The sequence below is a fragment of the Pelodiscus sinensis genome, unplaced genomic scaffold (genome assembly GCF_049634645.1).
Source record: "Pelodiscus sinensis isolate JC-2024 unplaced genomic scaffold, ASM4963464v1 ctg176, whole genome shotgun sequence".
NCBI lineage: Eukaryota > Metazoa > Chordata > Testudines > Trionychidae > Pelodiscus > Pelodiscus sinensis.
The window spans coordinates 95,193-123,071 of NW_027465913.1; positions in this window are offsets into that span (position 1 = coordinate 95,193).

Consider the following 27,879-nt stretch of genomic DNA (forward strand, 5'->3'; position numbering starts at 1 on the left):
GGAAAAACTTCCTGCCTGTCAGGGTGGTTAAACACTGGAATAAATTGCCTGGGGAGTTGTGGAATCTCCATCATTGGAGATATTTAAGAGCAGGTTGGACAGACACCTGTCAGGGATGATCTAGACAGTGGTTGGCCCTGCCGTGAGATCAGGGGACTGGACTGGATCACTCTCGAGATCCCTTCCAGATCTAGTGTTCTGTGATTCTATTTGCAAAATCCCCGCAGTAGCGCGTCCTGCTGGTGCACGGGCTTCTGACTTGTGTAGGAGATGTGTGTCTGACATTTATGTTGCTCCTCTTTTAAACAGACACGCGAGGAGCGGTGATCAATTCGGCTTTGTGGTGCCTTCTGCCTCCTTGTGAGTTTTTGAGCTGGAGTCTTTAAAAAGGTAAGCGCTTTGCTAACTCCCTACACCACACAAGCACAGCGGTTGTGTGTGTTGAGGGCCAACATGTTCCCCGACAAGAGACACGGTAAGATGCAGCTGAGAGCACAGACTGGTAATTTATGGTCAAATATATTATAGGGCGGTTGCAACTCTCACATCAAAGACAATGTGGTTTAAGGTTGGGCCCAATGGAAATCCAGGTGTGGAAATGCGTGGTAGGAGCAGTCAGCCAGCTTTAACTCAGGCCCATAATAACCCCTGCCCTCGTCGCACGCGTCACGTGCTGTTCTGGTTGTGGCCTCTACTAGAGGGCACTTGATATTTTAAAATGCTAATTGGTTCCGCTCTTGCCCCTTCGTGCCACGGGGGCAGAGTTAAGGTCACGTGGGTGGGCTCCATGTGCCTCTTCAGGCAGCCTTGTTCAATGGCTGTGGCTCCAGAGAGGGGTTTGGTGGCTTCAGATCCTGCCTCTGCTACGTGAGCTCAGGTGAGTCCCGTCAGCCCAGATCCACAAGGGCACCGAGCAGCCAAATTTCCATGGACTTCAGTGGGAACGAAACACTTAAATACCCCTGAGGAGTAGGGCCCCTCCCATGAGACTCCGCCCATGCTTTTTCTGGCTGCAAAGCCGGGGTGTCTCACTCAGCCTGGGGCCATCTGCGGCTTGAGCAGCCCCACAATCCGGCCCACGATCCCTGCGGCCCAGGAGTGTCCGCACCCTCCCCCAAGTCCCGCCCCTTGCTCCGCTCTCCTCCCCCATTGCCCCTCCCCTGGCTTTGGGCATTACTGCGGGGCCTGGCTGGGGCCCTCTGCACTTACTGCAGCAGTGGGAGCTGCAGGGAAACGCAGCCACCTCCGCTCCGCGCCACCGCCACCTTCTAGGCCGGCCTGGGCTCAGCAGCGGGAAGCTCGGAAGATGGCGATGGAGCGGAGCAGGCTGCTGCGGCTCCAGGGACCTGTTACTGGCTCTAGCCTGTCCAGGGCCCCGGGATAACCTGAGTATGGGGGGGGCATCTCATCCAGGACAGTTGGGGCGGCCGCTGTGGGGAACTGTCCTATGGATGGGATGGCTCTGCACACCCCTCCCCCAGGCCACGGGTGGGACGGCTGTGGCACGGAGCTACCAGCTGGAAGCCACACTAGCCCCACCGCACTGCCGGTGGTAGTGGCAGGGCCCCTGCAGGGGGAATAAATCACTTGGGGGCAGGGGACGCATGGGGGGAGCATGCGGAGACCCCCCCACCCCTCCCAAGATCTGCCAGAGGGGGGCCTGCTGACCCACAGGGAGGAGCTGAGGACTGGCCCTGGCTCTAAGGTAAATTGCGTTTGAGAGCCCTGCTGTAAACATTTTGGAGCAGGACGACCCCCACGAGGGTAGATTTGGCCTGCAGCCTCTTCCAGTGTGCGGCTGACAATGCAAGTAAGAGTCTGTTGTTTTCCTTGGCTCGCTGGCTCCTAGCGGCCAATAGCAAATCGACATGTCAAAGGCTGCTTGTGTCTGTTGGACTCCCGCAAAGATTCGCTTGGAACCTACAGAAGCAACGTCCAGATACCAGTGCCGGCTCCCGGCTCCGCACGGCCCGGAAATCTGCCTTCTGATTTTTTTCCTGCCCTCCCGCCGTCTGAACAGAATCAGTCCTGTCCCCCTGCCTGTCCATCGCGGGCTGGGCCGTTTCAGGTCATGTTGACTTTCGCTCCTTCCTGCCACCTTAGCTCTAGACATGAGTGAGATTTAGCCAATGTTTCCAGCAGACCAGGGATTTGCATCTTTTCAGCTCTGTGCAAACAGGCACTCGCAAGCGCCATCTGTCAATACCCGCTTCGCTGCCTCCCAGCTGGAGCACAATGTTCCATTCACCTCTGGCTGCTGTGGCTCGAAATATCTTGGTCACAGAAGCGGGAGATTGTATCTTCCATGGCTCATGTATTTGAAACAAATGTAGGCACCTCCACGGGCATTAATAAGGTGATTTATACTAGGGATGTTAATGGGTAACAGGTTAAACGGTTACCTGGTAAGCATCACTAGTTAACCTGTACCTAGCTAGCCAGCCAGCTAGGTATAAGCTCACCCAGCACGAAGTCCCTGAGCATAACCATCCCCACAGCAATAGTGCAGGGGCAGCTGGAGACCACCAATGAAAAGCCAAGGGTTCGCTCTTTGTGCTGTAGATGCACACAAAGAAATCGGCCCTAAGAGCTTGCAACCAAAGTCACATGGCTGTTCTGAAGAGGAGCAGGGTCAGAGGGCTTAGTGCCATGGAACGAGTTTTTTCCAGTCTGCAGGACTAAAGCCTGGTCGAGGAGAACTGTGGAACTCACTGCTGCAGGAATCACCATTACACAAGCATGATGCGCCCTGTGAGAGTAAAAGCCACTCTGGAAATGCAGCCTTCTGGGTCCGACAGGGAATTGAAAGGAATGCGAGGTGTGATGCCCTTGCTAGGCCCACCTACCATGCCGCCTCTCGAAAAGCAGATCCTGGCCAAAGAGAACAGGAATCCAGCACCACCACCCCCGCCTCCCTTGCACAAGGCCCATAAACCACAATGCCGAATGTGCGTGAACAGTAGAGTCTGAGCTGACAACTAGAGAAAATGGAAGGAGCCTGGCACCTGCGTGCAAGTCTCTGGGCTGCCACAGATTCCCTGTGTGACCCCGAGTAAGTTACTTAGCTGTGGCGTGCCTCAGTTTCCCAGCTGTTCAATGGAGTGACAGCCCGCCTCCCAGCAGGCTCTGAGACTGGGAGAGGCTCGGCTGCTAGGGTAGTAGGGGTCAGACAAGCGCCTTAGCAAGAGCTTCTTAGAGATCTCTGTTAGGTACCCAGGGCTGGCTTCTCACAAACACCGGTGCCAGTCAGGCATTGGCTCTCAGAGGCAACAGGGTAAGAGAAAGACGAATAAGGGCCCTGCACAGCTGTTCGCTGGTCTGTTCAGAGGCAGGAAGGCGCTGAGCAGTGCCTTGCAGAGAAGGTCATACCAAGAAGGCTTTGTCTACACTCGGTCAATTGCCTTTGCCATGTGAAGCAAACATATTCCATCTCCCCAATAAAAATGGCCTTTTCCTCTCAAAACAAAAGACTCTTCCTGGGACAATTTTCATGCAGCTGGGACTTTTTTTGCAGGTTGCCAATGACAACCCAGCACTTTTTCAGGTGGGGCGCTTCGAGAAAATGTTTTTTTCATTCCTCCTCCCCCAAAACGCACATATGCCACGAATATGCCACACCCATCCCACTCCTAATTCTGACTCCTTTGCAAATTTTTCACAGACCCGACTTCCCATTTTCTGGCCTGCTTTTCAAAGGGTGGGGTTTTTGGGGGAAGTGGGAGAGGTGAGTTGAATGGATGTGTTTTTGGAAAAGTCCCTTCCCCTGATGGATTCTATAGGGCCCGGAGGGTCTTGTTGCGCCTGTGGTGAGCATTTTTGTCGAAATAACGTCTCCTTAGAGTGATGCCCTTCAAGCTGGCACCTCTGGTTTCCAGAGCAGGTTCCAGCTTTGCAACCTGTCTCCTAGACTAGTCAGAAAGAGCCAATATTTACCTTGACCAGGTATAGTCAAATACAGGGGCTGCTGGTTGCCAAACCTAAACTCAGGTCTCCTTCCCAGCAAGCCCATGAACACGGCACCTTTATAATGTGCTTCAGAGCCTCTGCCCAGTGGCGGATACTGGCTTGGAGGAGAGCAGCCAACCTTTTGGCTTCCTTCTCAGTTCACTGAGTAAATACCGCACCTCCAGCACTGTGTGGAGAATTAGCACAGAAACAAACCTTTATTCTCCTCCCCAGGGGTCCCCTTCTGGTCCCCTGGTCCTCTTCTCCATCCCTATTCCCAGGTTCCTGCTCCCCTTCCCCATATTTCCGCATCCTGGGCCCCCCGCTATCCAGCCCGGGCCTGGTTTAAGTGCTGGGAGGTCCAGCCTGTGGTTAGTCACACACTGAGGCCGGAAAGGCCGGACTGAACAACAGGCCTGCTGACAAGGAAGGGGGCGGGGGCAACTGCCCCAGGGCTCAGAGATTCACAAGGGCCCGGGGCTCCAGGCAGCTGTCACCTCTACTGCAGCAGCAGGGGCAGCCGGAGCGCTGGGCCGTTTCAGTATCCGCTGGGGCCCCAGGCAGTACTAAGGGCTGGCTGGAGGTGCGGGCTCCTGGCACAGTCTGGGTGGAGCTTAGGGCTGGCTGCTCCTGGCCTTACCCCTTCTGCCTGAGGCCCCCACCCCTTCTGGGAGCATGGAGCCGGCCCCTCCACCTTGCCCAGGGCCCGGCAAGTGTCAGACCCTCTGCGGAACAGCTGTCATACTGCTCCCCGTATCTCCTGGAGGGGGAAGGGGTGTAGAAGCGCAGGCCTGTCGGGCCACGCAAGGCAGGGCTGTGCAATAACTAGGCCACCCCCGCCAATGGTTGTCTGATTTGGTCCTAACAAATCTTCCGTGATGGAGATCCCACAACCTTCCTAGCAATTTGTTCCAGTCTTAGCCACCCCGACAGGACGTTTGATGCAGCTGGCGCTAGGGATAAGGAGGTGTTGGTGCCATTATACAAGGCATTGGTGAGACCCCATTTGGAATACTGTGGGCAGTTCTGGTCTCCCATGTTTAAGAAGGAGGAATTCAAACTGGAACAGGTACAAAGAAGGGCCACTAGGATGATCCGAGGAATGGAAAACCTGTCTTATGAAAGGAGACTCCGGGAGCTTGGCCTGTTTACCTTAACCAAACGAAGGCTGAGGGGGGACATGATTGCACTTTTTAAATATATTAGAGGGATAAATACCAGGGAGGGAGAGGAATTATTTAAGCTTAATACCAATGTGGACACAAGAACAAATGGACATAAACTGGCTAGTAGGAAGTTTAGACTTGAGATTAGACGAAGGTTTCTAACCATTAGAGGAGTGAGGTTCTGGAACGGCCTTCCAAGGGAAGTAGTGGGGGCAAAAGAGCTATCTGGTTTCAAGATTAAACTAGATGGGTTTATGAAGGGGATGGTTTGATGAGATAACAGGATCTTGGTAACTAATTGACCATTATCAGTGGGAAATAGGTCAGTGGAGGGATGATAGGAGTTACTATAGAGAACTTTCTGGGGCTACGTCTAGACTGGCCCCTTCTTCGGAAGAGCCATGCTAATTTCTAACTTTGGAATAGGGAAATCCGCAGGGGATTTAAATATCCCCTGCGGGATTTAAATAAACATGGCCGCCGCTTTTTTTCTGGCTTGGGGAAAAGCCGGAAAAGAGCGTCCAGACTGGTGCGATCCTCCGGAATAAAGCCCTTTTCCAGAGGATCTCTTATTCCTACTTGCAAGGATATTCCTACCCCCGCGGATTTCCCTATTCCAAAGTTAGAAATGAGCATGCCTCTTCCGAAGAAGGGGCCAGTCTAGACGTAGCCTGGGTGTCTGGCTGGTGAGTCTTGCCCACATGCTCAGGGTTTAGCTGATCACCATATTTGGGGTCGGGAAGGAATTTTCCTCCAGGGAAGATTGGCAGAGGCCCTGGAGGTTTTTCGCCTTCCTCTGTAGCATGGGGTACAGATCACAGCTGGAGGACTCTCTGCAAATTGGGGTCTTCAAAGTATTTGAAGGCTTCAATATCTGAGATCTAGGTGAGAGGATTATTCTAGGAGGGGTGGGTGAGATTCTGTGGCCTGCACTGTGCAGGGGGTCAGACGATGTCATAATGGTCCCTTCTGACCTTAAGGTCTATGAGCGCTGCTTGTCCTAGCCTCACCCTCCTCATTTCAGCTGTTTTGTCCCCTCTCGGCCATCTCTTCCCCATTCTGTCTTGTCCCACAGCTCATGTTCTCTAGACCTTTCATTATTTTGGTTACTCTTCTCCGCACCTTCCCCAATTCTCCACGTTTCCGGAAATGTGGCACCCAGAACTGGACACAATACTCCCCGATCTTTTCAGCTCCCAGCGTGCTGCACAAGCAGGGCCGTCCTTATCCGTGTGCAGAATGCACACCTGGGCAGGGCACAGCTGGGTCTTAATGTTCACCCACCCGCCTCTTCCTGTCCCTGTGCTGAGGCTCGCCTTCCTCCGGGGCGTTAAGGTGAAAGCGAAAAGCCTGCCGGAGCAATGAGCAGCGCACTGGCCCTGTGAAAGAGCCGCTCACGGGGTAACGGAGTCAGTTAACAGGCACCCGCCAACCCAGGTAGGAACGGTCCGTGTCTGGCTTTACCGTGTTCATCAACAGGACCTTCGTGTACATTTTGCTTTCAAACGATTTCATTAGTGCATTGCTGAGGGTTATAAACTCACAGCTACCAAATCGTTGTCCCCCCGACTGCCATCGGGGACAGGGACACCAGTTTCATGATACGGTGCAGGGCCCCGTAAGCCTGAGGACGGCCCTGTGCACACACCCTTCCGCTCGGAACCAGGCCTGGGCACTGGGGGAGCCGGAACGGGGCAGAGCGTGGTGCAAGGAGCCTGCCCGTCTGAGCAGGTGGCAGTGAAGGTGGACGTCTGTCTGTCAGTCTCTCTCTCTCTCTATGGCTTTGTCTGCACTGTGTGTTTTTTGTGGAAGAGGAAATGCAAATGAAGTGCTCATTTGCATATCTCCCACTCTCATTTGCATATCTTCCGATCCTTTTTGCGGAAGAGGTTTTTGCGATAAAAAGTCCTGTGTAGACAGGGCCATTTGTTGGAAAAAAGCCCTTTTGTGCAAGAGCCTGTAAACTTCATTTTTTGAGGAATAAGGGCTCTTGCACAAAAGGTGTTTTTTTCTGACAAATGGCTCCGTTTACACAGGGCTTTTTAGTGGCAAAACCTCTTCCGCAAAATGGATCGGCAGAAGATATGCAAATGAGAGCATGATTTGCATATCTTCTGCAACAAAAACACGGCAGTGTAGACGTAGCCTCAGGCACAGGCGGCAAGTTATATGGGCTTGTAGTGCCCATGCTCTAGGACTATTCAGAGCTGGGGGCCCTACTCCACCAATATTTGGAGCTGGGTCTCTGCCCTGGCCCTGCCTGGAGCAGGACCCGGCCCCACCTGCCAGGGGGGACGAGTCCCATTCTGGGCACCACCAAAAATTATACAAACTTGCCGCCCCTGGCCTAAGGGTCCTTCTGCTGCTACAGATGCTGTGGCCAGGAGGCCTGGAGAGAAGGCAACTCACCGTTGGCACCTGTTGGTGAAGAGGGAGACGAGCAACCCAGAGGGATAAGGGCACCGTAGGGGAGGGTGCTCCCTGCTGCCATCTGTTGGTGAGCAAGGGGAAATGACTGAAGCGGCTCGGTGTCATTTGCATTTCATTTACATGGCGGTTTGGGGGACAGTTTGGTTAAAATACAGTAAAGTTTTGTGGGGGGGGGGACAATAAAGTGTCGTTGCCCATGTTGGGGAATCAGGAAACAAAGATCTAGACTAAATGGGATTGGGATGAGGGGTCACCCTGACTGGCAGTGTTGTCAAAGTTAATTGTTCAGGGGAGTCTGGAAGAAGGTAGAGACGTTAATGTCATTTGAAAAGGTTTCTTGGGAAGCAAGTCCCTTTGTTACAGGCTGTGTGTGTAACGTTCTCTCTAATCTTTTCTATCCATGTGTAGAATAAATTGTATGTGCACTGAAGCATGTTCAAATGTGCACCACCCATTGAAACAAAAAACCTAGCTAGGTGATGCTTAAATCTCCACTGAGGGGCTGTGCAAGTGCACTGCTTGGGTACGGTGACGCAGCCTGGTAGCAGCAGCGTTAAGGCAGCTCTGAAGTGGCTGTTTGCTGGGGTGGGGGCTCTGGTATGAGCATCACTGTCCAGCACTCAGTGCTGAAGTCCCTTTAGCCGGGTTGGGAGGTAGACCCCCTCGGGCAGCCCTTTGTGTAGGGGGCTGTAAACTGACTCGCCTTTCCTAATCTGGACAATATACTATGTGGGGGCCTGGGGACGAGGAAAGTGGCCAGAAAGCATCAGCTACTCGCAGCTGCAAGAGGAGGACTGAGGGGGGCTTGGAGGGGGTGTCTATCCCTTGGATTCATAAAGTGCCATTGTACCAAATGGATTGCAAAGTTTGCTGGAGAACCCTCCTCTCATGCTGCTTGCTATCAACAGTGCTGAGGTCTCGTCTCACTTATCTTGATGGGACAAGGAAGAATGGGCTCTCCAAGAAGATGGCACAATCCAAGTTGTCTCTGTGCCAGTGCAGCTGGGATCCACTGTCCCTGCTGAGAAGGCTGCAGAAGATACAGCAGCAGCACAGAAAAGGAGCCAGATAAAAACAGGAAGCAACACCTACCAAACATACCATTAGTCGTCCTGACTTCAGCTTATCAACCAGCTTCCAAAAGTGACTCGTCTTCCCATGTGCCAGGGTTTGTCCCTGATGAAACAAACACTGCCTCTGCCCAAGGACACACAACGTTAACCAAGGTCTGCTTGGAAAAAAAAAAAGTGCCCTCAGACAAAAATTACCTTTATGCAGAGCAGGGAGCGGCTGTATGTTACGATTGGCATTCATATTGTTGAGTAAACTTTCAGAAAGACATAACCCTTTCCATATTTTCCAATGGCTAACTAATTGGTTGAGTTCCTATAAACTACATTTCTAGATTTATTGAGTCGGGAGACACACAGATGCTCTGTGTCTGGAAAGATGGCTCGGAAAACGGAGCAGGAGAAAGAGAAGCTCCATTTGTATCACTTGCTACAGGGATTCTGCTCTTGGGGCTTCCCATGTTGCCATAGAAGCAGTGGGGGGAAGATCCAGCACGGAAAAGGGGGATCTTAATGCGGTCAAGACTGAGCAGAGTGGCCATTAGAGTCATAGATTCCGAGGCCAGATGCTAACCCTGACCCCTGACCCCTGACCCTTCCCTTGACCTCCTGCGGCCTCTTGATAATTGCTAGAGTCCATCTCAGAAAATCATCCTCTTGATTTCAAATGGCCAGAGATGGAGACTCCACCAGGCCCCTCTGTGAGTTGTTGGGATTGGGACAGTTCTGAGACTCCAGCACTAGCCAAGCCCTCGAGAGCCAGGAGTCGATGCCCTGACCTGCCACAGACGTCCATTTCGGAAGCTGGAACAAAACGTGTTCAGCCACTTTGGATCGAGTGGGGGGAGCGGCCTTTTCTAAGTCAACCTCGAGATGCTCTGGGGGGTTTCGTGCTCTCAAGGCTGGACTGTGCCGGGTGCTCGTCTTGTTTTAACCCAGGACTCGCTGCGTCAGTCTTTGTTCCAACGGTTAATTTCCAGTCTGAGTTGATCTGGCTCCGACTTCCAGTCGTCGGATCCTTATTTTACAGTTCGCCCAGGGTCAGCATGGAGTCTCCATCGCGGACACGTTTTACATCAAGATGAACTGTTGTTCTAGAAGATCTGCTTTAGGAATTAGTCCAGGACCCTTCTCTGGCGGTGTGAGGCAGGCGGTCCGATTTGGCCCCTGCCTCTGTCAACTAACCTGTCAAGAACTAGGGGCCTGATTTAAATCCCATAGGGGTCAATGGGAGGGTTTGGCGCAGGCTGTGGGAAGCACAGTAGCTCTGCTGAGATTGGGAGGCTGCGAGATTTGGCCCTGTGGGGGTGGGTTTTAAACAGAGCCCGGGATTGCCCGCTCAGACTCCCAGCGCCTAGAGCTGAGGCCGGCTCTTTGGAAGGGCTCAGGTCCCGTTAGGCGAAAGTGTCGTTAGAACCGTCCCAAACCTGGTCGAGCCGGAGCGACTTAGGGGAGGGGTTTAGGCTTCCATCTGTTCAGACTCCCCCCTCACAGGCCCCTCCCTTTCCAAATATTTTATGGCCCCTCCAAGTCTCATGCCATCCCAGCTCTGAGAACTGAGCCAACTTCCTGCCCAGATTGTGGAGCAGAGGAATGGGGGGGCGGGGAGAAGGGGACCAGAAAGCATTGCTTCTTTCCATTCAGAGTCAGCCGTTGGCATGGGCCCGAGGTTCCCATGGTGCCTAGGCGGGGAGGGGAGTGAACCCCGAGGAGTCGCTACTGCCAAGGCCAACTGAACTCTTCCTTCCTCACGCCCTGCTGTGTAAGAACCCGTCCAGTCTGTCTTCATTACCGTCACGCGGCCCAGATCTGAAGGCTCTTAGGGGCCTGACGAGGTCTGGGATAGAAATTGGCCTTTGATTATAAAAAGAAAACCCCCCAGCCCCCACCCCCACACGGTAACTTCCACCCCCGGCCCTGGATGTGAGCCAAGGTCTGGGAGGAATGTGAAGTGCAGATGGCACGCTTCCCATTCCTTCTGCATTACAGAGCCTCTCGGGGGCCGTAACTCGCTGTGTCTTGATTTCCAGGGACTCCCGGACAGTAGCCCCTCTGTCTAGGGGCCCATGTCTCGGCATGTCACACCACAGTGCCTCTTTGAGTGATGATGAGCAAACTGCAGAAGCAGGGCCGTTTCCAGCCCCCTGCCCCCCATCTGGAATGCCAGGAATGCAGGATCACCTGAAAGAGCCATCCCCCCCTCCCCCCCGGGATCAAGAGGTCATTCCGCGTTTTTGGACAGAACTTGATTTTTTGCAGAAGTATTTCTGCTCGGCCATTCAGCTCTGTGTGAATTCAGCTCAAGTCATTTGCTCGCCGATGCTCGTTCACTGCAAGCTACTAGGCAAAGCAGTCCCGTAGGAAAGGCACAAACATAGGAGACCTGGGTTCTCTTCCTGGATCTGCTGGGTGACTGCAGGCAAGTTGCTTCGCCTCACTGTGCCTCAGTTTCCCTGCCTCTCCTTTGTGTACGGAAGTCTTTGGGGGCAGGGAATGTCTGTGCAGAGATCCACCTTACTAGATTTCTGCATGCCCCATAATGCTAATGATGCAGTACTGTACTGTACAGCCTAGGTGTTTAGAAACCACGAGGTTTGCATTTTTCAATACGGTCTAATGATGACTCTGGAGCGTGCCTATTTTGTTGAGCGTTTAGGAGTTGCATTTCCAAGCTTTCGCCGGCGACCATAGGGGCTAAACACAAGTTTGAAATGAAATCTGGGGGTCTTGCGTAATCTCTGGAGCCCCCTCCACAGCTCAGGAGAATCGCGAATGGTGGGAGCACTGATGATGGGGAAGGGGGAGTTTCTTTAAAATGTTTCATCGATGTGTTGCTGAGGTTTATAAAGCTGCCTCTCGACACAACCGCTGTTCCCGCCAGCTGCCATCGGGCACAGGGGCACCCCTAGTGCTGCGTAGGGCCTCTGAACCCTCAGGCCAGTCCTTTCCCGCAAGCTGCCCTGCGCAAGTGCCCCGGGGGAGGTCAGAACTCGGGGGCTGGAGAGCCCTGCGGGGCAGTTCCCTACAGTGAGGTGTTTGCTAGTGATGGGGCCTGTGGCTTCGGGCGGTGCTGCTCGGGGTGCTCGGTCTCCTTTCCTTTGCAAAGCTGAGCCGGCCCATCGGAGCAGGGTGGGTCCAAAGGAACCTGCCGAACTGCCGGTGCTTGAAAGCCTCGAGGGCTCTGCCGTCCTGACCACTAGCCTAGCAGCCGGCTTGCCCCCCGCTCGCCGGCGGCTCAGCACACTCACCAAGAGAAGGTAAAACAGCCTTCCGCGGCACAGCGCAGGGCTCAGAGGTGTGTTCCCACCGCCCGGGCCAGGCCGCTCCGCAGAGGCTCTGGACTGTCACCGCCAGGGTGCCCGGCTGGCAGAGCAGGGTCAGGTGGGCCAGTGCCTGCGCCAGTCCCAGACGCACAGCTCGCATGGGCTCCCGGTGGCGTGGCGGTGCCGTGAGGAGTGGCCCAGGCCTGATCTGTGCCACGGCCATCGCCGGCTGCGCTCGCTTGCGGCGTGGTGCAAGGGAAGCGGTTCCGTGGCTCCGCACCAGGGCGTCCATGGAGCTCGTCTGTGGGTTCTCCAAAGGGAGGCAGTGGGACCCACTGGAGAGGCGGGAGCGTGGGCCTGTTGCTTCCCCTCTGTGGCCATGTCTAGCTGGAGCACAAGCTTTTCGGGGCAGGGCAGCCCCTGGCACAGCAGAGCCCTGATCTCGGTGCCCCTTGGTGCCCCCATAATCATAGATCGTTTGACCCTGGGAAATTCTCCTCATGTCACCTCCATTGTGTTACCGAGCCAGCGTTGTGCCTGGGGCTAACGTGATCCTGTTTGTTTTCCGGGGGGACTGGACACGCTCCGGGGAGCTTTTGATTGTAATTATTCCTAATTATTTCCCCCTTGGCTTCGTCATGGCTTGCGCAACCTTCTAATCTCCGCAGACGCCGGGGGAGAGGGTCCCAGCCCCCTGCAATCCGCAGGCCTGCTCTAGGGTCTGATTTAGAAAATGCCCAAACCGCAAGGCCAGGCAATTTGCTCCTAATTGTTCAGGCTGTAGCAGCGGGGGTTCGTTAGCACTCAGCCCTGCTGGCTTACTGGATCCCATCCCAAACGGCTGGTCTAGGGCGCAGAGCTGGGGGAGGGCCTGCACTTGGGAGGGAGGAGCCAGGCTGGGAAGTCCAACCAGTGCCAGGGAGCAAAGCAAGTGGACGGGGCTGGGGGAGCCAGTTGGAAAACAAGAGTTTCCGTCTTGTGAAAAAATGTTAGATGGTCTAAAATGATGGGGGGGGGGGGAGTCTAGGGCCAACTATTTCCCTAGGAGGGTGGGGAAGCCCTGGGAGGGGTTCCCTAGGGAGGAGGCGGAGTCTCCACACCTGGGCTGTGTCTACACTGGCGGCTTCTTGCACAAGTATGGCCGTTCTTGTGCAAGAATCCACAGAGCAGCCACGCGCCCGCCCGCTCTTGCGCAAGGAAATGGACAGTCCGGCGTGGTCAGAGAGGGATTCTTGCACAAGAGCTACGCTCCTTTTCAACAGGTGTCAGCCCTCTTCCGCAGGAGGGCGGTGTGGACGCTCGGCAGGGATTTCTTGCACAAGAAAGCCCTTTGGCTAAAATGGCCATCAGAGCTTTCTTGCACAAGAGAGTGTCCACACTGCCATGGCCGCTCTTGTGCAAAAGCACAGCTCGCACACGGCAGTGTGGACGTTTTCTTGCACAAGAAGCCGCGAGTGTAGACATCGCCCCAGAGGTGTTTAAGTCCTGGCTTGACACAGCCCTGGTGCGGATGACGTGGTTGGAGCTGGCCCTGCTTTGGGCCGGGGGTTGGACTCGACGCCTCCTGAGGGCTCTGCCCGCCGCAGTCGTCTCTGGACGTAGGAGTTTCCAGAGCGCACATTTTTCATGAAAAGGAACTAAAAAGGAATCACTTTGTGTCACCTGCACCTTTTCTTCTGACCCACTCAAATGTTTACTTTGACGGAGACCTTTCTGTATTCATTTTTAAATAGGAAATGCAGAACGTTTGGCAAGAAATAATTTAGTGCCTGGGATGTTCAAGAGGCTTCTTTAAAATGAAATGTGATGGAAATGGAAGAGATGTGGAGAAAAAACGCCAGTTTAGTTTAAAAGGCATTTTCCAACTAAAACAGTTGTTTTAACAAAAATGTCCCAGCGCGCGCTCCTCATGTTTCCTACACGTGAGAAAACGGGGATTGTCACCCATCCCCCCACCCGATCGCAGGTACCTATACGGGGCCAGGCAAGATACTGCCTTGGCGCAGTCGCCAGTAATGGGAAAGCAGCGAGTGCAGAGCAATTGCTCTTGCCAGCAGCACCTAGGCCAGTGGAGGGGTGATTTTTCTAGCAGCTTCCTTTGCTCTCCAGGGCGGTGGGGAGGAGCTAACTCGTACTCGCAGGAGGGGAGCGTGGAGCATCTCGGGAAGGGAGAGGAGGCTTTTCTAGTATCTGAACACCAAACCCTCCCGCCGCCATCTTTAAAAATGCTGCTTTAGGCTTAAAAAATGTCAAAAACCAAAACCTGATTGTTTTAAAGCAAAAGCCTCAACATTTATCCCGACAAACGTCCAGCTTCTCGACAATGTTCATTTTGACGGGAAAACTCTAAAACGTTTATCCAAAAAAAGTACGTGAAGATTCTCCACTGCCTCTGGGTGTGACACTGTATTTTTCAGAGGCAGATACAACCCATCGACGAGGCTCTAAGCACTGGCACCCTGGAAAGCAAGAATCCCTCTCGTCCGTCAGGCCAGGCCTCCACCACGTGGGCTGGCCATGCCAGAGTCACCCGACGGCAGCTGGATCCTACACCCTTTGCTGTAGGACCCCTCGCTGAGTTTGGGAGCCAGGGCAAGGGAAGCTTCTGCCATCTACCCCGTTGCCTCGCAGGGATGTTCACACCCTGAGCGTCGACCTAAGTCTGAAGTGCAGAGCGGACCAGTCGGTTTTAGAAGGCGGAGATTGGGTAGCATCCCTTTAAATCATTGGGGAGCCCTGGAGTGGCACTCAAGGCGATGAGCTAGCCAGGCTGGTGAGTGGGCCGCATAAGCGGCCTCTTCCATCTCCGTGGGCTGCAAGATTGTCCTAACCAAGAGGGTCTCCCGGGCGAGGGCCGTGCTGCTCACGGCGCTGGCGCACCCAGAACGTGCAGGGGCGCCAGTGGAGCCCTAGAAGCGCGGGGATTGGCTGCAGGGACATTTTGTGCAATCCACACGCACTGCACGTCGGGTCCCTGGCTTTACATGTCACTTTAGCAGGAAAAAACCTAGGTGGAAACCAGCGAATCTGGCAACCCTGCGCATGGACAGCTGGAAACAAAATGTCTTGCTGGCCACGTGCAGCCATCAGTGTCCTAGACAATCCTAAAAACCGCCAGTGAGGGGAATCCCACAGGCTCCCTGGAATTAGGACTTTTTTTTCTCAGATCTCACCTAAATCTCCTGGCTGCAGGAGCCAGCCAAGCAGTAGCAGGCACACAGAGCTGGTCCTTGCCTGCTGTGGACGGTTGGTAGACCTCGAGCTCTGGGCTCCCTTGGGCTTGTGTGGTCCTTGTTTAAAGGGCAGAAGAGACAGCGATGGGAATTTCAGGCTTCCGGCTTCAAGGTGGTGGTCTAGTTTAAGGAGTGGCCAAGATTTTGCAAAGCGGGCAAGTCGTTGGGGGCCCGGAGTTCTGGACAGCTGATTTCAGATGCCTCAAAGGGACCTCATTTTTGGACCGTGCGGTGCACCTGCTTTCTGGCCCACAGGGGTGCTGTGACGGAGAAGGGAGCAGTACAGTGCCCAGGGATAAGCATCGTATCTGTACTGAGCCCAACTCTGCAAGGAGCCAAGCGGGGTGTGCCCATCGTGCACGTAGCTGTGGAGGATTTGGGCTGTGCCAGAGCCCAGTGGCAGCCTATATCTGCTCTGATTTACACGAGGGCTTCCCCAGCCCCAGCCGAGCCCGGCTCCAGGTTGTACAAAAGGGGCTTGGCATCTTCGTTGCTGCGCCCTGCCCCACTGGTCCCGGCGAGCGCGGTGCAGCTCAGCACACGGCCACACGCCGGGGCAAACGGGCTCTTGGTGGCTCAGCAGGAAGCGGGGGGCTTTCTGCTCTGCTCCTTGCCGGGTGACACGTTCCTCCTGCTTTGCGACCTGCCAGGGTCTCCTGTGCAAGCAGGAGCTGATTCGCTGTGGTGCAAGCTCCTTCCCTGCCTCATGCAGCAGGCGCGTTCCCGTAGGCCAGGAACTCTAGCCAGCGCTCCTCACCTCTACCCTGTCCGCCCTCTCCCCTCCAGAATCCGGCTGCGTCATGCACAGGGTTTGCTGCGAATTAGCCCAGTCACCGTTAAAGCCGCGGGACCCTCCGCGAGCTGGCTCGCTCGCAGTTCGCTGCATTCTTTAGCCTGGGATGGAGCGACACAGAAGGCCTCTTTGTGTGAATTCACAGGGGGAGCGGCGCTTGCTCAGGACACCGCAGGCTGGGCCTTGGGAGCGTTCCAGCAGCCAGCTACCTGGCCCTTTTCCACCACAAATAGGTGGCCTTTGGAAATGGCATTTCAAAGGGACTGGAAGTGGAGCTCAGAGAAGGGACTGAATAGCTCAGTATCTCAAGCATCCAGCCATCGGTGGGGGCTCCTTTTTTTAGCTCCTTGGCTCCCTGAAGAGCATTATTCTCTGTGCTGCAGACAGCCGGCCTGCCACAGCAAGGGCCGGCGTCCCACCGCTAGGCGGAGCCGGAGGCAGCAGGGAGCTGGTCTGCCCGTGGACCCAAGAGCCCCAAACCTGCGGCGTGAGCCACTAGGCCCACCAGGGAGTCAGTTGACTGGCTGGGCTCGTCGACAGGGGGGCGCTGGGGGCAATCGATCTGAATTCAAGGTGGGATCGTTCAGTCGCGTTAAACGCCGGGGAGGGGCCCACCTTGCGCTGTGGTTGGCGGCCGTGAGGCAGCGCTCATTCGCTTCGGAAGTGATCTGCGATCAGCGGCGCGAAGGGCCTGTCTGCACAGCGCTGCGGCGTGGGCTACGGGGGGGAGTCGGTGTCTGCAAACACAGCGAGGAGGGGCCCTGCCGCACCGTGGAAACTCCCTGATTCATCCGACGTGGGTCAAACCCATTTGCCACCCCCTGCCTCTGATGCCCAAGGGGAGCCGCGAGCCTCGAAGGTGCCACAGGCCTCCTCGTTGTGTTGACCCAGGCCCTGAGGTTCTCTGGTCCTTTCCCGCCGCCCAGCAAGCCAATGTTCCTTGCCTCTCTGGCGAGGGGCACGGGGCCGTGTCAGGCTGATCCACGGCCCCGTTTAGCAGGATCACAGGTGGCTCCGATCTCCCGGCCCCCTTGTTCTCCAGTAACAACGTGGCCTCTTCCAGTGTTATTCCAGCAAGCGGCAAGCAGACGTGTGGGACCCTCGCCCATCCCTGGCTTTTCTTGCAATCAGCAGGGCTTGTGGTAGCCCGGTTCCCTCACCCAGAGGATGCCCCAGGGCCGGGCAGGCCCAGTAACGCACTCCTGCAGCCAGCAGCTGAGATTTTCAGTGGTGCCGAAGGGGCTTGCGCTCTTACCGCCATGCAAATCTGGCCTGATTCCAGTAGGTGCCGAGGGCCTTCTCCTCCCATCAGCGTTGGAGGGAACTGAAGGTGTCCGTGGTCTCTGGCGATCCAGCTGGCTATCCTCTCACTGACCAGCATCTTCCCCGAGCCAGGCCCCTCTTCCCACTCACAGGAGGGCAGCTCGGTCACTTCCCCCGCAGGAAGGGCACTTGGGTGCCTTCACTGGTTCTTTTCTGCAGCCTTTGCTGCCTCAGTAGCTTTGCATGGTTCCCTCCCTGTTCCCTGGGCCTAGTTCACCAGGGTGTCCCTCCAGCTGTGTGCTGGCTACAGAGTTAGCAAGCAGGTGACAGTAGCATGCCTAGGAAGGACGGCCTAGTGGGTAGCGCACTGGGGCTCCAGGGAGCTGGGTTTAGTTTCAGTGTATCGATATTTTCTGACAGAATGACTTTTTGTCAGTAGATTCCCAATCAACTGTACTCATCTATTCTGTGTCTAAAACCATTCCCTTGTTCACAGGGGTCTGATGCGTTTGAGCCATTATTAACTGTGAGGTGGTCAGGCCCTACTGGGAGGTGGGCCATAGAGGGAGACGGAATGAAAGCTAACACAGTGATGAATCAGGTCCTCTATTTCTAGCACAGCAGTTTATTTAACCTCCAGTGGGTTGCTTCAGCCCAGTTTGCAGTCTACATATTTATAATTCCCTTCAAACACAAACTTCCTTGTCCCCTATTTTTGCCTTCACCACTAAACGCATACGGCTGCCTCCTGCTTTCTCTGAGACCGGCGTAAAGCAGGGTTAGCACTGCTGAACTCAGTGAAGTGAGGCTGGAGTAAAAGCAGCAGCAGGCAGACCAGAATCAGGGCTGCGATTCTAAATAAAGTCAGAGGCAGGAATGCAGGAGACCACACATATGTAGCCAGAAGCCCCCTTTAGCTCTGCTTCGACTTTTCATTAGATTTGTAAATTTCAAGGCCAGAAGGGATTGTTCTTGTCTGACCTTCTGGATAAAACTCACCACAGATTTTCAACCAGTTTCTCCTGTTCTGAGCCCACTGACTCGTCTCACTTAGCGGCTCTTCCAGCAAAGGCACGCTGAAGACTTCAAGGCATGGAGAACCCACCACTTCCCTTACTGCATGGTTCTAACGGGTAATCGTCCTCATTTCTAGTTGGATTGTGTCTGGCTTTAACATCCAGCCATTGGATTCTTCTTCTGCCTAATTCTCTGCTAGATGAAAGAGCCTTTTAGTACCTGCGGTTTTCTCCCTGACAAGGTGTTTATACACTGTAGTCATCACCTCTTGGTCTTTCTTCTAAGCTTCTGTCCCATTCAGCTCCAGCCCGAGGGCAATTGCTACACCCTTTCCCTCCCCCTCACCTCCGCACGTTCAGGAGGGGTTGGATGTAGAACACAAGCGCAATAGTGTAGGAAGTTTCTCTCCCATCATAGTTTCAGTGAATTCCATTGGAGGAACTACTGTGGTCACAAGAAGATGCTTTGTGGTTGTTCACCAGTGTGCTGATTTGCCACTGATACCTGTTCTCTGCAGCTCCCCACCATCCTGTCCTGCTGGGCCAGATTCTCTGGTCTCCTCCAGACGAGGCATGGAGTTGGGATTACTGCCCCACCCCCAAAGGGCAATTGCAGACACTGAACCACACTTCAGGTCCATGAGGATGCAGTCTTAGGACACAGCACCCAGGAAACCAACCCCCAAAAGGGATCAAAACCCCTGAATAAATCCATCTTTATGAAAGTTTGACACAAAGAAAGCTCATGAGGATGTTTGCTCTCTTTGTCAATGAAAGAGAGATATGCGCATTGGTTGTTCTCCCCAGGTCACAATTATTTACACAAGTATAAACAGTAGGATTTAAGTGGCTACACATGAAAACAGTCAGATCAAAGTAAGTTACTAAGTTAAAATGAAAAGAAAACTCATAGCTAGTTCTAATTCACCAAAAACATATTGCAAGCAGATTCTTACCCTAAAGAGCTGTTCTTGTTCTAGGCATAATCTTCAGGTCAAAGATGATCTTTTAATCTGACCTGGGTCACTAGTCCTCTTCTGGAATATGTCACGCCTGCTAAAGACAAAGGGCTGATAACTTCTTGCTTAAATAGTCTTTTCCACAGGGCGGGAATCTTTAGTTCTACATTCCCCCTTCCATGGAAAACTACCTGGATAAAAAAATGGAGTCCCAGTACCAGGTGGTACGGTCACGTATCTTTCAAGCCATGCATGAATCACCACTATGCAAAGACAAGCCATGTATGAACCATGCTGAGCAAAGACACGCCATGTATGAACCGTCGCTGTGCAAACATAGGCCGTGTATGAACCACTGCTGTGCAAAGACAAGCCATGCATGAACCGTCACTGTGCAAAGACAAGCCATGTATGCTCCTGGACCACACCATCAAATGTCAGATGAAATAGCAGAAACAGTGACATTTACCATTTAAAAAATCCTGTAACTGTGAAATTGACCAAAATGGACTGAGACTTTGGTGGGGCCCTACTCCTGAGGTCTGGGGAGTCTCAGAGCACACAAGGAACACCAGCATTCACGAGCTATCACTCTTCCCGATATTGAAGACCTTACTGCACAGATAAGTACTGCCATCCTTATAGATACCTCAGTGAAGATGGAGGAGCACCAGACAATGCCCAGCATCAGTGTTTTCATACCCATCGCCCCAGGGCACCACAGAGACAGGCAGAGATGGCCATCTGTGGAGGGTCCCCTGGAGGATTCCTCATCCTTATTCGTATGTCCTTTTATCTTACCTTACCTTCGCACCTTTACTTTCCTTTATCAGGACAGCCACGCCCCAATCTCTTTTCAGAGCCTATTCTCTTAGGGTATGTCTACACTACCCTCCTAGTTCGAACTAGGAGGGTAATGTAGGCATACCGCACTTGCAAATGAAGCCCGGGATTTGAATTTCCCGGGCTTCATTTGCATAAGCCGGGCGCCGCCATTTTTAAAGCCCGGCTGGTTCGAACCCCGTGCCGCGCGGCTACACGCGGCACGAACTAGGTAGTTCGAACTAGGCTTCCTAGTCCGAACTACCGTTACTCCTCATTCCACGAGGCTCCCAGTGTAGACATACCCCCTCTTCCCAGGAGTCGTGGTATGTGCTCTTAATTCTCTCTCTTCACCCTCTGACCCTTCCTATTCCCACACGTTTACCTACAATTTAAATCTGCTCCGCGCACACTGATTGCATACGAATTAACCACCACACCAGATACCGCACGTAAATGATTCTATAAGGCGTGTAGCTACAGGGAGGAGGTGGCAGGTCGGACAGTTTATCCGGGATTTTGGCTCTCTGAAGATTCCAAGGGAAGATTTTTCACACTTTCTCGTATTTGCAGACAAAATAATCCAGGCGTTTGAAAGAATTTATTTAGGATTGAAATCAAGCAAACAAACAAACAAAAAAAAACCAATTGATCTTTTAGCCATGGCCTTTCTGAGCCATCCGGGGAGGAAAGAAATATTTTTGGCTGGTCTGTATGTAGCTGAGTTCCAAATCCAATAGATAGCAGGATCTTCGCCACGGAGCACCAATCAATCAGCCAGTGTTACTGCATGAAGATACTTCCTTGTTCCTATGTTCAGAATTTGCTTGCAATAAGTCTCCCATCCCATCCATAGCCTCCCAGTCCTCCACCTAGGCATCCTCTGAGTTATTGGACATCCCAGGCCAGCTCGCCAAGTGCTCAGCCCCCACAACAGTGGCTGGAGTTTCCAATGTCCCATTTAGACCCCTAAGTAATGGCCAGATTTTCAAGCACCCAGCAGTGCCCACCGAGACCCCCAGGGCAGGCAGTTTTAAGAGCTCTGCACCCAGCGTGTCGAGTCCTGCTGAAAATGCTGACCAGCGTTTCCAAATCCTGTCAATAACCAGGGTAAAATGTTCAAAGGTGTCTAAGTCACCTAGGAGCCTATGTCCTGTTTTGTGACCAGGCACTTAGGAGCTTGAGGCTCATTCAAACTCAATGGGACAGGCTGAGAGAGTTTTGAAAATTATTAGTGATTTTCAGTTGGGCTGGCTGAAAAAATACAATTTCTGGTTTGTGAAAGATGTCGACCCAGGTTTCCATTCTCAAACGGCCTGCAGCCCAGCCCTGCCACCCGCTCAGCGTTAGAACAGTCGCGAAGACGGCCCAAGCTCAAGTCCTGGGCCTCGCCCTAGCAGGGTAGAGATTTGAGCTCCGACCTGTGGGTTTTCTAGATACCAGATGCATGCTCTAGCCACTCAGAGTTTGACTGCAGCTTCCACCCGGCCCTGAGAAATCTTCCCTGGAGACGTTTTCTCAAAACTGACGCGTCTGGGAGAAGTTTTGCTTTAGACATTTTGGAGTTTTCCTGGGGAAAAACCAACCCACACTTAAGTGCAACAACAGAGCATCTGGGCCACTACAGACAAGCCCTACGGGTGAGTTCTCACACGTGCCTTAGTGACTTGGGAGCACAAGGAGCCCTTTGTTTCTGAATCACTTGGGTGCTCTAGGGCTCGCTCGCCCTCCAGGCATTGTTTCCTCTTGGCGTGAATGGGTTGGGGAAAGCGGGCGCGCAGCCTGACAAGGCTGCCAGGGAACAAAGGGCTCAGTGTGCATCCCCCGCTGCCCAGGGCTCGCCGCGGGTGCCTGGTGCACTTGAAGAAGCAGGCCTGGCCGAGCTGGAATAGAAGTGGCAGAATGTCGATCTGACACAGTGGGGGGGGGGGGATTCGTCCCTTCATCCATGTCGGGACTTGTGACTCTGATACTTGGGATCTTCTAAGGGTGGGGAGAGTGGAGAGCTGGAGTCAAATTCCCCCAACAGCGTCTCTCCCCAGCTCCCCACCGATACTGCCCCTCTCTTCCTCACACCCCCATAACCTTCCAGGGTCAGGACAGCACCAGCTCCCTGGTTAGAGTCTAGGGTTGCCAGATGGTTTCAACAAAAATACTGGACACACTTGACATGGCGTCACAATCGACATTCCGTCTGATTTCGAAAATACCCCTCCCCGTGCATGGCAGCGGGAAAGGGCCAGCAGGCATGCAGGGGGAGGCGAGAGGTAGATATGCTGGAGGGCAGAGATTGGGTCCAGAGCGACTTAGACAAATTGGAGGATTGGGCCACAAGAAATCTGATGAGGTTCAACAAGGACAAGTGCAGAGTCCGGCCCTTGGGACGGAAGAATCCCAAGAATTGTTACAGGCTGGGGACCAACCAGTTAAGAAGCAGTTCTGCAGAAAAGGACCTGGGGGTTACAGTGGATGAGAAGCTGGATATGAGTCAACAGGGGGCCCTTGTAGCCAAGAGGGCTAATGGCATATTAGGTTGCATTAAGAGGAGCATTGCCAGCAGATCCAGAGATGTCATCATTCCCCTTTATTCGGCTTTGGTGAGGCCGCATCTGGAGTATTGTGTCCAGTTCTGGGCCCCCCACTACAAAAAGGATGTGGATGCATTGGAAACGGTCCAGCGGAGGGCAACCAAAATGATTAGGGGGCTGGAGCACATGACCTATGAGGAGAGGCTGAGGGACTTGGGTCTGTTCAGTCTGCAGAAGAGAAGAGTGAGGGGGGATTTGAGAGCAGCCTTCAACTTCCTGAAGGGAGGGTCCAAAGAGGCTGGGGAGAGGCTGTTCTCAGTGGTGACAGATGGCAGAACAAGGAGCAATGGTCTCAAGTTGTGGTGGGAGAGGTCCAGGTTGGATATTAGGAAAAACTATTTCCCTAGGAGAGTGGTGAAGCACTGGAATGGGTTCCCTAGGGAAGTAGTGGAGTCTCCATCCCTAGAGGTGTTTAAGTCTCGGCTTGACAAAGCCCTGGCTGGTTGATTTAGTTGGGATTGGTCCTGCCTAGAGCAGGGGGCTGGACTTGATGACTCCTGAGGTCTCTTCCAGCTCTATGGTTCTATGAAAGGCCCAGCAGCAGCCCCGTCCCCGTGCATGCCAGGCCATGCTGGGCGGGGAGTGAGAACTGCCCCGCAGGGCTGCCGAGGGAGGGGCCGCAGTTGTTTCTTATCCCCGTTGTGCCAGGGGGGTCTGGTGCATTGCACAGCTGAGGTTTAATGCTCACCACCTGGTCCCTTGACCTCCGCAGCCCAGGGGACTGGCAGGGGCCTGGTGCTGGCAGCAGGGGGTGGCCCCCTCCCCACCGGCGGCAGCAGGGGAAGCGGATTGACGCGGCTCCAGCTCACTCTACTGCCCCGGCTCCCAGCTGCATCTTTCTGCTTTCACCGCTGGTGAGTGCGCGGGGGTCCCGCCCCTTCCCCGAGAGACCGGTGCTGCGTTGTTCCGCTTCTCCCCATCGCTGCCACTGTGTGCCGCGTGGCCGACTCCCCCGCTAGCCCCTGGGCCTGGGCCCCTGACCCCCCTGCCCACAGGCTTTGAGGGGTCATGTGTCCCCTCGCTCCACCCGCGCCTCGTCCCTGACTGTAGAGGGTCCTTTCCTGGGGTCTGGCTGCCAGGTCTGGCCCACATGGTCAGGGTCCCAAGGACTCCCTGTTTGGGGCAGGAAAGGAATTGTCCCCTGATCAGGCAGGCAGAGACCCAGCCGGGGGGGTCGCCTTCTGCAGCCTGGGCCACGGGTCACTTGCAGTGTAAGCCCAGGTGTAACTTGAACCCTTCCCAGCAGGATTCGGGCTGCTAGTGACCCAGCCAGGGGTCGGTCTGCACAGGAGTAGAGGAGCCCACGGGCAGAAGGGCAGATGGTTCCTTGTGGCCTCAAGTCCACCCGGAAGATCCAGCCTGGGGGGGCCAGACAAAGACGTTGATTGTTTTCTATAGGAGGTTGTCGCTTAGCGGGCCCAAGCAAGGCAGGGATCCCAGTGTGTCGGGTGCTGCGCAGGCACAGAGACGCTCCCTGCCCCACGGAGCTTGCAGACGTCCCAGGCCTCCCTTTCGCAGGCTGACACAGGGAGATGAAGGTCACACACGACAAGACTGGGAATCTCGGGCAGATCCGGAGTCCCAGACCAGCCCCCATCCTGGGGCTGCTCCAGCTGTCTCACCGTAGCGGCCCACGTCTGGGGGCTTTGCCGTCTCCGTCTTCCTCGCTCGCCGAGAAGGGAGACCTGGCCTCTGCCTCTGGTCTTCTACTGCCGTTGGCATTTGATGAGAAACTAGCCATGAAAAAACTGCCTGTGCCGGTGTTTATGTTGGTGGATCAGCTGCAGGGGCCTGATCCTGCCCTCCTGACTCAGACAAAACTCCCTTTGGCTGCCGCGGGGCTGGCGCACAGGAGGGGCCAAGGAACGGCGGGAGTGCTAATGCACCTGTTTTCTCTTTCCCGAGGTCTGTGCAAAGCGATGGGCTTGCGGCAGCGTTGCGGTGACACCCACCCCTGTGCAGACAGCCCACGCGTGGCCTGCGCACTGCTCACTGCTTCCGTTAGCCCTGTGCCCGGGGGTCGAGTGTGTTTATTTACGGTAGGGCCTACACGTCCCAGCTGAGATCCAGGCCGATGGGGTTCGACACTGTCCGTGCCCGGGGGGTTATGTCTGTACTGCAGCCGGAGGCATGGTGGCAGCGTGTGGACACAGGCCTGCGTTAGCACGGATCGTGCCTGATTAACGACAGCAGCAAAGCTCGGCTGTGCAGGGGCGGGCCGGGAGCTGCGAGATCTTTCAGTTGCTGCTATTTAAGGCCGGGAGCCTGAGCCTGGCTCCTGCAGAGGCAGCGTGCGCCGGGATAAATGCTGCCCCTCGGACTGGTCCATTTAAAATGGGGCTGGGTGGGGGCCTGGCCTGTCTCATCAGGATGTGGAATTGTCCACTGACCACGCTCAGACTGCTGTGTGCGCCAACCATTGCCGGCTGCAGAGGGGTCTCTCCTGCCCCTGTGCCAAAGGGCCTAAGGCAGGAAGGGTGGGGGGAGGGAGAGCCGCCGGGCGCTGGCGGGAGCGGAGGACCCGCCGGCTTTGCACATTGTTTATTCTTTCCGTCCCGGTGGAGTGTTCGGGTTATTTTCAGTCTGACTCCTCGGGCCGCGGCTGGGGGGAGGCAGGTTACCGCCTGGGCTTCGCAGGCTCCGGCAGACTCCAGCCCACGGCTCAATGGGCCTCTTTGTTCAGCGCTACCTTTTCCAAAGGCGCCTTTTCATACCCCACCTCCCGGAGGGGCCGGGGGGTTGGGAGCCTTGCTGACCACAGACGGAATGCAAACAATATCCCGTTTTTCCTGCGCAGCACCGCACGGAGCCCGGGCTGTCGCATGAGCCGGGCAGGCTCAGCCGATCTTATTTCATTCCATCGGCCGCAGGCGTATCATCAGCAAAAGAGCAAAAGTGAAAACCGGCAGCGTCCCCCGTTGCGGAAAGCCAGCGCCAGCGTCGGCAGGACACAGGAGGGGAGCGGCGCTTGCAAACGCAGGCAGCAAAAAGCCCAAAGCCCCTCCCGGCCCACGAGCCATTTGCAGACGGAGGGTCGGGAATCTCAGGCCAGGCCCCGAGTGGCTGTGGAGGGATCTGTCTCCACTGGAGCCAAGGGGCCACGTCCCCCGCAGTGCAAACCAGCACTGTGCCATTCACGCCACGGCCTTCAGTGGAGCGAGGCTCATTTCCACAGCTAGGGATCTGGCCCCATGCTTCCAGTGGACTTGTGTAAATGCCCAGCATGCAGCTCCCACCCCAGTAGTGCTCCGGCTCGGGCTGCCGCTGATTCCCTGCACCAGTCCCTTGCCAAATGGTACCCTCTGCTGCTGTGCAGAGCCGGGACATGTCAGTCGAGCACGAAAGCCCCAACCCAAGGCCGCTTTGCAAACAGACGTGCGCGCTGGGAAGGGAGCGGCTCCGTCGGTTCCACGGCAGTGTCTCTCTGCATGCGGCAGGCGCGGCGAATAACGGGCGAATTCAGCAGGAACAGCCCCCCAAACGGCGCAGCAAAGCCATCTCCAGTCCCATGCATGGGGCCAGCAAGAGCTCCGCAGTCGGGGGCTACGCCTGTCGGACTGGGTCCCGCTTTCTCCAGGAGGCACCTCCCGGCCTTGGACACATCCGGGGTCACTGTGCTACGCTGAGCAATGCCAGTGCCTTCCCCGACCGGGCTGCTGGCGCATCTACCCCGGGGGGAGGGAGGAAACAGAGCGACGGAGACAGGCGGGGACCCAAAAGTCACCTACTTCGGGACAGGTGCAACGAGGAAAGAACAACGCCCCCGGCCATCACCTGCAGCCCCCAGCGCGTCACTCACGCTCCAGGCGACCCTGGAAAACGAGCCCTCGCTCTCACGGGCCTGGGGAGACAGGCTGCTCCTTACAGACCCCTCTGCCCACGTGAAGCAAAGACTAGTCAGCAGCCACACAGCACGCATCCCGGAGCCCACCCCTGCAACACACCCCGGTGCCAACTCTGTGCACGCTGCTAGCCCCGCAACGACAGCAACGGGGGCTCGTCCACCTGCGCCTCCAGCGTGTGATCTCGGCCAGCAAGCGCCTGCATTGCCCCTGCGCCCTGGAGACTGGCTCCGTGCCAAAGGGTAAATGGACACACACCAGCATGGTCACATCTGCCCAAACATCTGTTCATCGCTAAGGTGCCATGGACTCCGTGTTCTTTTTGTAGAGTCAGACTAACAGGGCAACCCCTCGAAGGGTCTGTCTACACTACAGAGTTAGTTCGAACTAACTTTCCTAGGCGCTACACTAGCGCTCCGCTAGTTTGAATTTAAATCGAACTAGCGGAGCGCTTAGTTCGAACTAGGAAACCCTCATTCTACGAGGACTAAGCCTAGTTCGAACTAGCTAGTTCGAATTAAGGGGTGTGTAGCCCCTTAATTCGAACTAGTGGGAGGCTAGCCCTCCCCAGCTTTCCCTGGTGGCCACTCTGGCCAACACCAGGGAAACTCTACTGTCCCCCTCCCGGCCCCAGACCCCTTAAAGGGGCATGGGCTGGCTACGGTGCCCGTGCCAGGTGCAAGCCTGCTAGCACCCAGCCAGAAGACCCTGCACCTGGCACGGCTCGAGCCAGCCACCCGATGCCCCCCAGCCCACCCCCTCTTCCCAGGACCAGGCTGGCAGCTCCCAGGAGCTTGCCCGGGACCACAAGAGGCGGGCACCCGCCTGGGCTAGTGCAGACATCGTGGACCTCGTCCATGATCTCCGCACTAGGCACAGGAAAGTGGCCGGCTAGGGCATGAGAGCTGCCAGCCTGGCCACCCAGGAGCAGGTGTGCATGAAAATCAAGGTGGTCCACTGAGACCCCCAACCCTGAGCCCTGAGCTTAGAATGGCCGTACTGGGTCAGACCAAAGGTCCATCTAGCCCAGTAGCCTGTCTGCCGACAGCGGCCAACCCTAGGGACCCTGGAGGGGATGGCCATTTGTCTCGTGCCATCCCTCTCCAGCCTTCCACAAACCTTGGCCAGGGACACCACTCCTACCCCCTGGCTAATAGCACTCCATGGACCCAACCTCCATCACTTTATCTCACTTCCCTTTAAACTCTGTTCTAGTTCTAGCCTTCACAGCCTCCTGCAGCAAGGAGTTCCACAGGTTGACTCTTTGCTTTTTGAAGAACAACTTTCTGTTACCTGCTACCCATTCCTTTCCTTTGGTGTCCTCTAGTCCTTCTTTATGGGAACTAATGAAGAACTTTTCTGTATGCACCCTCTCCACCCAACTCCTGCTTTTAGAGACCTCTATCCTGTCCCCCCTCCGTCTCCTCTTTTCTAAGCTGAAAAATCCCAGTCTCTTTAGCCTCTCTTCATATGGGACCTGTTCCCAACC